The following is a 14,595-nucleotide window of genomic DNA, read 5'->3' on the forward strand; positions in this document are numbered from 1 at the left end:
ACGATCACCAACTGAGCAGGAACCCGACGCCTCGTTGACGATGACCGAGCAGGGCACACCGGAGTCAGGCGCGGTAGGCGTTCATCTTCCGTTATTTTGGACGTACGCACCGCAAGCTTGGTTTATCCACGCCGAGGCTCAATTCCACATAAAGAAGGTGTCGGACGATTCCACGAAGTACTTCTACCTCGTCAGCGCCCTATCGCCGGACACAACCAAGCGCATGATGCGGTTTATCATAACTTCACCTGCGGAAGACAAATACGAAACCATGAAGAAGGCATTACTGCGAACCTTCGGGTTAAATAAGCATGGTGGTGCGGCAAAACTTCTGCACCTACCGGAGCTTGGAGACCAACTGCCTTCCGTCCGCATGGCTGAAATGATGGTGCTAGCCGGTGAGCATACGGATTGCCCGATGTTTGAACAGGCATTCCGCGAGAAACTTCCCGAGGATGTCCGACTGCTGCTTACGGATTGTTCTTTTAAGGACCCCGAAGCATATGCAGCGAAAGCGGACGCGCTCATAGCGGGAAAAAACAAGGCCAGTGATTCCATCAACAAAGTCTCAACATCGGTGACCACGCCACAGCGACGGAAAGATGGCGCCACGTCTCCCGCCAATTCCCCGAAAGCCCGCCAAAAAGATCCGCACAAGCGCGGCTGGTGCTATTATCACCTACGATGGGGTAACGAATCCCGCAACTGTCGTTTGCCTTGTACCTTCGCGGGAAATGCCTCGGCCGATCGTACATAGGGGCAGTTACGATTGGCCAGAACCGGCGCCTCTATGTCCATGATCGATTCACGGACACAGAATTTTTGGTAGACACTGGAGCCATCGTCAGCATAGTGCCGCCGACCGACCTCGAAACCAGATCGGGTAAGACAGGTCCCACCCTCATCGCGGTTAACGGCAGCCCAATTCGCACTTTCGGCACACGGAAGATGTCCCTTGCTTTAGGCCTCCGCACGTACGAATGGCCATTCATCATAGCCGACGTCAAACAAGCGATCCTGGGTGCAGATTTTCTCTGGGCTTTTTCACTGGTTCCTGATGTCCGCGGTAACGACCTCCGACCCGCTGCTGAAGACGAGCACGTCGCTCCGGCAATCGCCTCCTCGCCCAGCCCTACTGTCCAGGCCGTCGTCGCGGCCCCCGACTCGTATGCTGCGATTCTGGCAGAGTTCCCAGAGCTGCTCGTCCAACGTTTTGACGCACCTTCAGCTAAGCACGGTGTAGTCCATCACATCCGCACTGAAGGCCCTCCCGTTTTCGCTCGGGCCAGGAGACTACCGCCAGACAAACTGGTGGTGGCACGGGCGGAGTTCAGGAAGATGGAGGAAATGGGAATTGTTCGTCAGTCTGACAGCCCGTGGGCCTCGCCGTTACACATGGTCTCCAAGGCATCTGGGGGGTGGAGGCCATGTGGCGATTATCGGCGTCTCAATGCTGTCACCACGGCTGATCGCTACCCCATACCGCACCTACAGGACTTTTCATCTGGACTGGAAGGAGCGGTGGTGTTTTCCAAAATCGATTTGGTGCGAGGATACCATCAGATTCCGGTGCGACCGGAGGACATACAAAAAACTGCAACTATTACTCCGTTCGGGTTGTTTGAGTGGTTGCGTATGCCTTTCGGTTTAAAGAACGCGGCACAGGCTTTCCAGCGACTGATGGACCGCGTGGGCAGGGGTTTACCCTTTGTGTTTATTTATTTAGACGACATCCTGGTAGCCAGCCCCTCAGTGCAAGAACACCAGGCCCATTTGCGGACCGTGTTCCAGCGGCTCCAAGACCACGGGCTCATTATTCAACCCTCCAAATGTCAATTCGGCCTGCCTGCTCTCGATTTTCTAGGTCACAGAATTACCTCTGCCGGCGCTGTCCCTTTGCCAGAGAAGGTGGAGGCTATCCGGGCTTTCCCCAGGCCTACCACAGTAAAAGGGCTGCAGGAGTTCGTAGGCATGGTTAATTTCTACCATAGATTCGTTCCGGCAGCGGCGCGAGTCCTGCGCCCACTTTTCCAATGCCTTGCAGGTAATCCGGTAGAGTTGTTGTGGTCCCCGGCCGCAGAGTCGGCTTTTACGGCAGCTAAGGCAGCCTTGGCAGACGCCACCATGCTGGTCCATCCGAGCCCCTCCGCCCCCACGGCCCTGACGGTTGACGCCTCTGACGTGGCGGTGGGCGGGGTTCTGGAGCAGCAGGTTGGTGGCCGTTGGCAGCCTTTAGCGTTTTTCAGCCGGCAACTAAATTCGGCCGAGCTGAAATATAGCGCATTTGACCGAGAGCTTCTAGCTCTCCATTTAGCTGTCCGTCATTTCAGGTATTTCCTCGAGGGCCGCCCATTTGTGGCATTTACGGACCACAAGCCATTAACATTTGCTTTTTTGAAATTGTCTGACCCATGGTCGGCCCGCCAGCAGCGGCACCTGACTGCTATCTCAGAATTTACCACAGATGTCCGTCATATCGCGGGTAAGCTGAATGCCGTTGCTGACGCCCTGTCTAGACCTGCTTTTCCCCCTATTTCGGCGGTGGACTGCGAAGTGGATCCCCAGGAGCTCGCGGAGGCACAGCTCCTGGCGGATACCGTTTCGACGTACCAGTCCACCACTTCGGGATTGAAGTTGGCCCAGGTAGCTTGTGGGTCGGAGGGCACGAAAGTCTGGTGCGATGTTTCTCTTCCTCGCCCCAGGCCGGTAGTACCGCCCTCCCTTCAGCGCCGGGTTTTCGATGCCATTCATGGGCTGGCACACCCGTCCATCCGCTCCACCTCTGCCTTGGTGGCAGCGAGGTTTGTCTGGCATGGCCTGCGGAAACAGGTAGCGGGATGGGCACGTTCCTGCGTGCCCTGTCAGACCGCTAAGGTCCAGCGCCACGTCCAGCCCCCCGTACAGGATTTCGAAGTCCCGGCTTTTCGTTTTTTCCACATCCACGTGGATTTGGTCGGGCCTTTGCCTTCCTCCCGGGGCTACACCCACCTCCTCACGGTGGTGGATCGGTTCACCCGGTGGCCAGAGGCTTTCCCATTGTGTGATATCTCGTCAGCGTCTTGTGCTAGGACTTTGGCCCTTCACTGGGTAGCTCGTTTCGGGGTCCCGGCAGTTATTACAACTGACAGAGGACCACAGTTCACTTCGTCCCTCTGGGCCGCGCTGGCGGAACTGTACGGGTCCAAATTGCAACCCACAACTGCATATCACCCCCAGGCAAATGGACTCGTAGAAAGGTTCCACCGCCAACTTAAGGCGTCCCTCTGTGCAAGGCTTGAAGGCCCAGACTGGGTAGACCAACTCCCTTGGGTTCTGTTGGGCATCCGGACGGCTCCTAAGCCAGATCTCGGTGCGTCGTCCGCAGAGCTGGTATATGGCTCGACCCTTCGAGTACCTGGAGATCTGTTTCCGGACACTTCAGCCCTGCTCCCTACAGTCCCATCAGCGTTAGCAGCTCTCCGGGAACGGGTGGGCTCCCTGGCTCCAGTGCCGACTTCACGTCATGGGTGTCCCATGGTACATGAACCGTCTTCCCTGAAGGACTGTGAGTTTGTTTTTTTGCGTAAAGATGCCCATCGCGCCCCGTTGCAGAGGGTCTATCAAGGGCCGTTTCGGGTTTTACGTAAGGGAACGGCTACTTTCACCTTAGACATGGGCGGCAAGAGTGAACTCGTCTCGGTGTCCCGGCTCAAACCTGCCCATTTGGACCCAGATCAACCAGTCCTGGTCGGTCAAACCCCTAGAAGAGGCCGACCTCCGTTAGTTCCGCCCAGTCCACAAACCCCCATTCCGACAGTTCCTCCGGGACCTCCAGTTTCGGCAGTTCCTCCAGGACCCCCCGTTCCGGTAGTTCCTCCAGAACCTCCCGTTCCGGCTGTTCCACCGAGTCCGGAACCTCCGGCTCCTGTGGTTCAGGCTGTCCCTCTCCGTACTCGTTATGGTCGCGAAATCCGGCTCCCTGCTAGGTTCCGCACCTCGGGTTCTGGGGGGGGTCATGTAGCGACCATGGAGAATGGTCCAGGTCGTCGAACCCTCGGATTGGCCAGCGAGGTCACGTGGGAACGCGACCATGAGGATTGGTCCAGCAAACGACATCGCTGATTGGCCAGCGATGTCAGGTGCGCGTTTGGCGCCCGATTTAGCCAGTTCGGCGAAGTCTTCAAGGAAGACAGTAAGTTTATATTGGTTGTCCTGTAACTTGTTGTTTTGATTCTGTATTCGTGTATTGCGGCTGCAATAAACTTCGTCTACAACTAGCAAGTTTCGGACTCGCCATAATATATTGTATTGTATTGTATTGTATTGTATTGTTGTATAAAGTCTCAAAGACTCAAACATTATAAATCATAAATTTCACAAAACATTCTTGGAAACACATTGCATGGCGCAATACATTTCGGCCTAATAATGATTTGGCAAAGTGAATCAGTAGACTGCGAGTTATCACATCTTGACTCAAACGTCAAGGCCATGATCACAGTGATGCCCGTGTGGGTTTTCATTTCATATCCAGTGCATTGTAATCAAGATCAGTGCGGGGAAGGCCAGCGCTCTGACTTGAGCAAGAGGAGATAAGCTACTCCCCTTACGCACTCAACATGGCTCGCAGGCCAACGGGAGTCAGCTCGTTCTACTGATAACCGGATCAAAGCCTTGGTGGTTGACTGGGAGGAAGGAAGCTGTCGTCTACTGGAGCATGAGGATGAATAGTCAGAAGGGCAGGTGAATGACATGCACAGTTTAAGCCAGATAGGTGCAATGTCACAGAGTCATAGAAACATGGATAAGAGGTGCAGGAGTAGCCCTTCGAGCCAGCACCGCCATTCAATATGATCACGGCTGATCATCCAAAATCAGTACCCCGTTCCTGCTTTTTTCCCATATCTCTTGATTCCGTTAGTCCTCGGACCTAAATCTAACTCTTTCTTGAAAACATCCAGTGTATTGGCCTCCGTTGCCTTCTGTGGCAGAGAATTCCACAGATTCACAACTCTCTGGATGAAAAAGGTTTTCCTCATCTCTGTGCTAAATGGCCTACCCCTTATCCTTAAACTGTGGCCCCTGGTTCTGGACTCCCCCAACATGGGGACCATTTTTCCTGCATCTAGCCTGTCCAATCCCTTAAGAATTTTATGTTTCTATAAGATCCCCCTCTCATCCTTCTAAATTCCAGTGAATACAAGTCTAGTCGACCCATTCTCACATCAGATGCCTGTCCCGCCATCCCAGAAATTAACCTGAGGAACCTACTCTGCACTCTCTCATTAGCATAGAGTGATGCAATGTGGAAACAGGCCCTTCGGCCCAACTTGCCCACATCAACCAACATGTCCCAGCTACACTAGTCCCACCTGCCAGCATTTGGACCATATCCCTCCAAACCTGTCCTATCCATGTACCTGTCTTAACTGTTTTTTTAAATGTTGGGATAGTCCCGGCCTCAACTACCTCCTCTGGCAGCTTTTCCATACACCCACCACCCTTTGCATGAAAAAGTTACCCCTCAGATTCCTATTAAATCTTTTTCCCTTTCACCTTAAACCTATGTCCTCTGGTCCTCGATTCACCTAATCTGGGCAAGAGACTCTGTGCATCTACTCGATCTATTCCTCTCATGATTTTATACACCTCTATAAGTTCACCCCTCATCCTCTTGTGCTGCAAGGAATAGAGTCCCAGCCTACTCAACCTCTCCCTCTCGCTCACACCCTCTAGTCCTGGCCACAACTTCGCAAATCTAGCTGTGCAGGAAGTAACTGCAGATGCTGGTTTAAACCGAAGATAGGTCTAGTCAGAAGAGCAGGTAAATGGCCAATGTACTTTAAGCCAGACAAGTACAAGGTGTGTAGGTAGGAACTGCAGTTGCTGGTTTAAACCGAAGGTAGACACAAAAGACTCAACGGATCAGACATCACCTCTGGAAAAGAGGAATAGGTGACGTTTCGGGTCAGGACCCTTCTTCAGACTGAGAGTCAGGGGCGAGGGGAATGAGAGATATAGGCGGCAGATCGAACAAATTAAAGAAAGATATGCAAAAAGCAACGATGATCAAGGAAATGTGGAGCCCACAATGGTCCATTGTTGGCTTTGGGATAGGTGAGAACGAGTTACAGACAGTAAAACTCAACATGACAACAGTGAAACAAGTACGCTGACTAGGGTGGGGGAGGGGATGGAGAGAAAGGGGATGCAAGGGTTACTTGAAGTTAGAGAAGTCAATGTTCAGACCGCTGGGGTGTAAGCTGCCCAAGCGAAATATGAGGTGCTGTTCCTCCAATTTGTGCTGGGCCTCACTCTGACAATGGAGGAGGCCCAGGACAGAAATGTCAGTGTGGGAGTGGGAGGGGGAGTTGAAGTGTTTGGCAACCGGGGAGATCAGGTAGGTTTAGGCCAGGCCAAGGTGCTGTACCTGGACAGATACAGTCAGGGGTGGGGATGTAGAATAAATGAACCTGCCGACTGTAAACAAGTATAGTCTTTCCGCTGACTGGTCAGCACGCAACAAAAAGCTTTTCACCGTACCTCGGTACACGTGACAATAAATTAATAAACTGAACTAAATTAATAAACGAAAAACAGTAGTAACAAAGAACAGCAGATGCTATGATAATATGCTTTTCGTGCTTCCAGTTCCTACCCCGTACAATCAGTCTGAAGAAGACTCCCAACCTGAAACGTCACCTATCCTAGAATTTCCAACAGGTGGCGCCACGATGGCAGCCTCACCTACAGTCTCTTTGTCTTTTTCCATCTTTTTTTGTTATTTTTAGAGTGTTTTAAAAGTATGTGTTAATGTTCTCTGATTTGTTTTATGTGGGGGGTGGGCGGGGGGGGTCAGGGGAAACTTGTTTCCAATCTCTTACCTTGCCGGAGATGTGATTGTTTTCTGGATCGTATCTCTGGTCGCTCTGCGGCCTAACTTCGAGGAGCTGGCGGCCTTGCTCGGGACTGAGTTTGAGCCCCACCGCGGGGCGTGGACGTACCCTCAGAGCCTAGGATCCCTCGCCTGGGATCGATGCTCCAACCGCGGCCTGCGGACTTTAACATGTCGGGAAGCTCCAAAGCCGCACGACGTTCGGCTGGCTCCGACCCGGGATAGATCATCCGGCGCAGGGGAGCTGAGATTCCCCCCCGATGCAGGAGCTTGATCACCCCGATGAGGAAGGCCCGACCGCTGGCTACGGTTGCCAAGATCGCCCTGTCAACGGTAGGTTCGAGGCCCCTGACCGCTGGAGGACAAAGAAGGGAAGAGATTGAACTTTTTTTCGCCTTCCCTCACAGTGAGGAATGTGGAGGGGTCACTGAGGTGGATGTTCATGTTAAAATGTATTTTGTGTGTTCTGTTGCTTTTTATTGGTGTGACTGTATGGCAAATGAAATTCCTCATATGTTGCAAAACATACTTGATTAATAAAGTATGATTATGATTATGATTATCCACGATCTCCGACAAAGCTGCCTGACCCGCTGAGTTACCCCAGCACTTTGTGTTTATAACTGTGGATGCTGGGTAACACACAAATGTAGCATACAGAGTGCTGGAGTGACTCAGCAGGTCAGGCAGCATCTCTGAAGAACATGGATAGGTGACTTTTTTTACTCAAGACACTTCTTAAGACTGATTGCGTGGTGGGGTGGGGGGGGGAAGAAAACTGGAAATGTGGACAGGCAACCCCATCTCCCCCACTTTCTCAGATACTTTCTCAGTCTAGTTTATTGTCACCTGTACCGAGGTACAGTGGAAAGCTTTGGTTACGTGCTAACCAGTCAGTGGAAAGACAATGCACGATTATCATCGAGCCATGATACATGATAAGGGAATAATGTTTGGTGCATGATAAAGCCAGTAAAGTCCGATCAAAGATAGTCCAAAGGTCACCAATCAGGTAGATAGTAGTTCAGGACTGCTCTCTGGTTGTGGCTGGATGATTCAGTGGATGGAATGATGAGTTACAGACAAGGAGAATAAGCAGCTAGGTTTTATTCAATCAATGGTAGGTGCAGTACTGAGCAAAACACAAATTGCTGGTGGAACACAGTGGGTCAGGCAGCATCTGTGGAGGGAAATGGACAGATGACGTATTGGATGAAGAAGCGGTGGTGAGCAGCGGTAGAGATGCTGCCTTACAGCGCCGGAGACCCGGGTTCGATCCTGACTGCGGGCACTGTGTGTATGAAGTCAGTACGTTCTCCCCGTGACCACGTGGGTTTTCTCCGGGTGCTCCGGTTTCCTCCCACGCTCCAAAGACGTGCAGGTTTGTGGGGTAATTTGGCCTCGGTAAATATTGTAAATTGTCCCTGGTGTGTGGGATAGTGATTGTGGGCGGGGAGATCGCTGGTCGGTGGGGACCCAGTGGGCCAAAGGGCCTGTTTTCTCGGTGTATCTCCAAACTAATTCTACAGTAAAAGTCCCAACCTGAAATGTCACTGGTCTGTTTCCTCCCCAGATGCTGTCTGACTGTATACACCTCCTCTCAGTCTGCCTAAACCTGGTTGCTAAACACTTTAACCTGGTTGCTAAACACTTTAACTCCCCCTCCCATTCCCACACTGACCTTTCTGTCCTGGGCCTCCTCCATTGCCAGTGAGGCCCAGTGCAAATTGGATGAACAGCACCTCATATTTTGCTTGGGCAGCTTACACCCCAGCGGTATGAACATTGACTTCTCTAACTTCAAGTAACCCTTGCTTTCCCTCTCTCCCTCTCCATCCCTCCCCCTTCCCAGTTCTCCGACCAGTCTGACTGTCTCTGACTACATTCTATCTCTGTTTGCTTTGCTGTTACCTACTCCCAACTAACAATGATCTATCCTACATTTTCCTTGATCCACATTCCCTTTGTCCTATTTTCACACCTTACAATTCCTTATCTCTGTGTCTCCCTCTCCCCCTGACATCAGTCTGAAGAAGGGTCTCGACCCGAAATGTCACCCAGTGTGGATTTGCCAAGAGAGTCTGGAGAGGTTTGCAGGGGTCCCTGTCACGATTTATTCCAAGCAGCTCCGTCACAGAGGACTCTGTGATCTATGGACTGTTCCCAGGGACGCATTCGGAGACTGACATCGAGTGCTGCTGGAAGGTCATCAACTCGGTGAAAGACGCTCTTTGGTCTGCCCGATCCTTGTTGACCTCCCAGCGGAGCGAGATGTCAGTCAAGGAATGTTGCCGACTGGCCCGCTGCAGACTGCAGGAGTACGTGCTGAGGGATGCACTGAAGCTTGGTGCAGCCAACACCAAGGCCCTGTGGGGGAGGAGCACAGTCTAGGGTCCTTCCGCTGCTGGACATGGGGGGGGCAGGGTGTGGTGGAGAGAGACGCCCCTCCAAATATTGGATACTGTGTAAATGTCTGTAAATTTGGAAGTGAATGCCCGTATCGAATGTGTAACCTCCGGAAATGTCGGATGGGGTTGTTAAAAAAGAAGATGTTTCGTAAATATTTATTACTTGAATAAAGTATTTTTTGATTTTTTAAAAAAAAAATCCCTTCTGACCAGAGATGCTGCCTGTCCCGCTGAGTTACTCCAGCATTTTGTGTCCATCTGTTGTCTGGCTGCTCTGATTTCCTCCAGCATTTTGTGTTTTTGCACATCAGCCAATATCCCTGTTCAGAGTCTGAATACGCCATCCCACTTTCACCTGAGGACAATGCTTGAAATTGTCCTTTAGGTGTGGTACAATGAGAAAGACTCCTCTCATATTTGACGCACTTAACGCACTGAGAATACAGAATACATAGCCCACATTATACCAAGTGTCTATCTTTGGAAAAACTGACGTCATCCTAAAAGCTTTCTGGAGAAGCCAATTATCTTTTTTCCACAGAGCAAAATGCTATCCTTCCTTATTTCATAGATGTTATGTCAGCTACTGATTATTAATAATGTGAATTCATCGTAAAGGCATTTTGGGCACCTGGACTTGTTTGGCTTCTGCCCATTGTTGCTCTGCGCTGGTTTCCCCTTCTAGTTTATAGACAATAGACAATAGGTGCAGCAGGAGGCCATTCGGCCCTTTGAGCCAACACCACCATTCAATGTGATCATGGCTGATCATTCTCAATCAGTACCCCGTCCCTGCCTTCTCCCCATAACCCCTGACCCCGCTATCCTTAAGAGCTCTATCTAACTCTCTCTTGAATGCATTCGGAGAATTGGCCTCCACCACTCTCTGTTTTGTTTAGAAATACAGCGCGGGAACAGGCCCTTCGGCCCACCGAGTCCACTCCGACCAGCGATCCTCGCCTGTTAACACTTATCCAAAGATGATCAGCTGCTCTCATGGCACGTTCTCCTGGTGACCCCGTGAGTTTCTCCGGGTGCTCCGGCTTCCTCCCACACTGGGCTGGTTTGTGCGTTAATTGGCTATAGTTTGGTTCAGTTCAGATACAGCGCGTAAACAGGCCATTTGGCCCACCGAGTGTGCGCTGACCAGCGGCCCCCGCATACTAACACTACCCGACGCTCACGAGGGATAATTTACAATTATAGCAAGCCAACAAACCTACAAACCTGCACTTCTTTGGAGTGTTGAAGGAAACCCGTGCACCCAGAGTAAACCCACGCGGTCACTGGGAGAACGTGCAAACTTCGTACATACAGAACCTGCAGTCAGGGTCGAACCCGGGTATCTGGCGCTGTAAGGCAACAACTCAACCACTGCGCTATAGTGCCGCCCAAATGCCCTCTAAATGTTCCTATTGTAAATGACCACATAAGACCATAAGACCTTGGAGCAAGACAGAGTTTGTTGTTTCTTGTTTTCAAGAGAGTTAGACTTAGCTCTTGGGGCTAAAGGAATCAAGGGATATGGGGGGAAAAGCAGGAACGGGGTACTGATTTTAGATCAAAGGTAGACACAAAATGCTGGAGTAACTCAGCGGGACAGGCAGCATCTCTGGAGAGAAGGAATGGGTGATGTTTCGGGTCGAGACCCTTCTTCAGAAGGAACTGCAGCTGCTGGTTTAAATCGAAGGTAGACGCAAAATGCTGGAGTAACTCACCGGGACAGGCAGGATCTCTGGAGAGATGATCAGGCATGATCATATCGAATGGCGGTGTTGGCTCGAAGGGCCAAATGGCCTATTCCTGCACCTATTTATCTATGTTTCTATGTTTCTAGGAGCAGAATTAGGCCATTAGAATGGTCTACTCTACCATTCAATAATGGCTGATCTATCCTCTTCTGCTTTAGGAGTATTCAAAGATTCTGTTACCACTGGCCTTTGAGGAAGGGCGTTCCAGAGACTGAAAGGGACAACTGCTTTGTTTTTAATGACAATATAAGGTTCTGGTGTAACGCAGGGTTTAGTCAGGCAGCATCTCTGGAGAAAACGGATGGGGTTAGGAGGGAGAGATAGATCAGCCATAATTGAATGGTGGAGTAGACATGGTGGGCCGAATGGCCTCATTCTGCTCCTATCACTTATGATCCTATGATTCCCTGACGGACATCTGCACCGGCATCTTCCACCGAAGATAGACACAAAATGCTGGAGTAACTCAGCGGGACAGGCAGCATCTCTGGAGAGAAGGAATGGGTGACAACGAGTCAAGACCCTCCTTCGGACTGAGACTCAGGAGAGGGGGAGACACGTAGACATGGGAGGGCAAGATGTGAAAACGAGAGATCAAAACGGATGCAGTTCAAGGAAAATGTAGAGTGGATCATTACCAGCTGGGGAAAGTGGACCACGAGGTGTACAAATATAAGATTTAATCAGGAGGACGGCCAGACTGGTCGGAGAACTAGGATGGAGGGAGGTATGGAGGGAGAGAGAAAGCCAGGATTTGGAGAAGTCTGAAGAAGGGTCTCGACCCGAAACGTCACCTATTCCTTTTCCCCAGAGATGCTGCCTGACCGTCTGAGTTGCTCCAGCTTTTTGTGTGGTGCTGGCTCGAAGGGCCGAATGAATAGGTACACCTATTGTCTATTGTCTATCTTCGGTTGAAACCAGCATCCGCAATTCCTCCTATTCAATATTCATGCCGCTGGGTTGCAAGCTGCTCAAGCGAAATATGAAACTGCCGAAGCGAAATATGTAACGCAAATATCTTCCACATTTTGCTTCCTATTTTGTCGAACTCCAGCGATTCGTGTCACGGCATTCTGTGGAATCAGGAGACTTCAAAGAATTTCGCAACACTAGGCTAGTCACCCATTCCCCTTTGTAATTCACTATTTTCATCTTTTAATATATTACTAACGACCAGATGTTTATAGGACCTAGCCCGGTGATTCCAGCGCACTTGCACGCCAACTAAATCACAGTTATTTCGAGCCTGTTCGTGTCAAGTTGTTGAATTTGTAACATTTTGGTGCGCAGAGCTCTTCAACATGAGAGGAATTCACTGCTGAGCCAATTCGCTTCAATGGGAGCCAAGAGACAGGGCCAAAAAAGGACACAACATTGCCTCCATTACGCCGTCTCTTCACGGGCATTTATTGCACTCCAGTCCCTCGGTTTAGTTTAGTTTAGTTTGGAGATAGATACAGCGCGGAAACAGGCGCCTCGGCCCACTGAGACCGCACCGACCAGCGATCCCCGCACACTAACTCGATCCTACACACACCAGGGACAATTTGTTTACCGATTATACCGAGCCAATTAACCTACAAACCTGTACATCTTTGGAGTGTGGGAGCAGACCGAAGATCCCTGAGAAGAAAGCACGCAGGTCACAGGGAGAACGTACAAACTCCGTACAGACAGCACCCGTAATCAGGATCGAACCGGGGTCCCTGGCGCTGTGACTCTACCGCTGCGCCACCGTGCTTTCTTTAAAATATGAAAGACATTGATACAAGAAACTGCAGGTGCTGGTTTACCCCCCAAAAATGCACAGTAACTCAGTGGGTCAGGCACCATCTCTGGGGAGAAGGAATAGGTGACGCTTCGGGTTGAGACCCTTCTTCAGACTCAAGTCTATGTAGTTCAGACTTCCCCCCGACATATATTTTATTTGCATTGCTGTCTCTCGCGTTTAATTTGTTTGTTCCTCATGAGAGGAATAGACCGGATAGACGCACAGTCTTTTGCCCAGAGAAGGGGAATCGAGGGCCAGAGAACATAGGTTGAAGGTGAAGGGGAAAAGATTAAATAGGAATCTGAGGGGTAACTTTTTCACACAAGTGGTGGTGGGTGTATGGAACAAGCTGCCAGAGGAGGTAGTTGGGGCTGGGACTATCCCAACATTTAAGAAACGGTTCGACAGGTAAATAGATTGGACAGGTTTGGAGGGATATGGGCCAAACGCAGGGCAGTTGGGACTAGTGCAGCTGGGACAAAGATACATAGCCAATAGGTGCAGGAGTAGGCCATTCGGCCCTTCGAGCCAGCACCACCATTCAATGTGATCATGGCTGATCATCCGCAATCAGTACCCTATTCCTGCCTTCTCCCCATACCCCTTGATGCCGCTAGCCCTAAGAGCTCTATCTGACTCTCCTTTGAATGCATCCAGTGAATCAGCCTGCACTGTCTTCTGAGGCAGAGAATTCCACAAATTCACAACTCTTGTGTGAAAAAGTTTTTCCTCATCTCAGTTCTAAATGGCCTACCCCTTATTTTTAAACTGTGGCCCCTGGTTCGGGACTCCCCCAACATCGGGAACATGTTTCGTGCATCTAGCGTGTCCAACCCTTTAATAATTTTATATGTTTCCATAAGATCCCCTCTCATCCTTTTAAATTCCAGTGAATATACTGCCCACTCGCTCTATTCTTTCATCATATGACAGTCCCGCCATCCCGGGATTCAACCTGGTGAGCCGACGCTGCACTCCCTCAATAGCAATAATAATATAATAATAATAATATATTCCTTTATTCGTCCCACACCGGGGAAATTTACAGTGTGACAGCAGCAAAGTGGATATGGAAGAGAGCAATATACAATAGACAATAGGTGCAGGAGGAGGCCATTCGGCCCTTCGAGTCAGCACCACCATTCAATGTGATCATGGCTGATCATTCTCAATCAGTACCCCGTTCCTGCTTTCTCCCCATACCCCCTGACTCCGCTATCCTTAAGAGCTCTATCTAGCTCTCTCTTGAATGTATTCAGAGAATTGGTCTCCACTGCCCTCTGAGGCAGAGAATTCCACAGATTCACAACTCTCTGACTAAAAAAGTTTTTCCTCATGTTTTGTGCATCTAGCGTGTCCAACCCTTTAATAATTTTATATGTTTCCATAAGATATCTCCATAAGAGATCAATCATTATAAATAAAAGATACATAAAATGTCATCAGTTTTCTGTGTGTTCTTAGCTGTTATTGTTTTAGTTGTGCAGTCTCACAGCAGAGGGAAGGACCAAGAATGTCCTTCCTCAAATTAGGAGACCAAAACTGCACACAATTCTCCAGGTGCGGTCTCACCAGGGCCCCTGTACGTATAACTGCAGAAGGATCCCCTTTACTTCTAGACAGTACTCAGCTCCCCTCTTTGTGAACTTAGAAACATAGAAACATAGAAAATAGGTGCAGGAGTAGGCCATTCGGCCCTTCGAGCCTACACCGCCATTCAATATGATCATGTCTGATCATCCAACTCAGTATCCCGTACCTGCCTTCTCTCCATACCCCCTGATCCCTTTA

At 50.2% G+C, this 14,595-nt stretch overlaps 1 long non-coding RNA gene across 1 annotated transcript in view; it reads left to right on the forward strand.

Annotated features, from left to right (window-relative positions):
• The window catches only part of LOC144603184 (uncharacterized), a 497,022-nt gene that overhangs the window by 239,690 nt on the left and 242,737 nt on the right, over positions 1–14,595 (forward strand). The window lies entirely within an intron of this gene.

This window comes from Rhinoraja longicauda, chromosome 19, assembly GCF_053455715.1.
Source record: "Rhinoraja longicauda isolate Sanriku21f chromosome 19, sRhiLon1.1, whole genome shotgun sequence".
In the NCBI taxonomy this organism is placed as follows: Eukaryota; Metazoa; Chordata; class Chondrichthyes; order Rajiformes; family Arhynchobatidae; genus Rhinoraja; species Rhinoraja longicauda.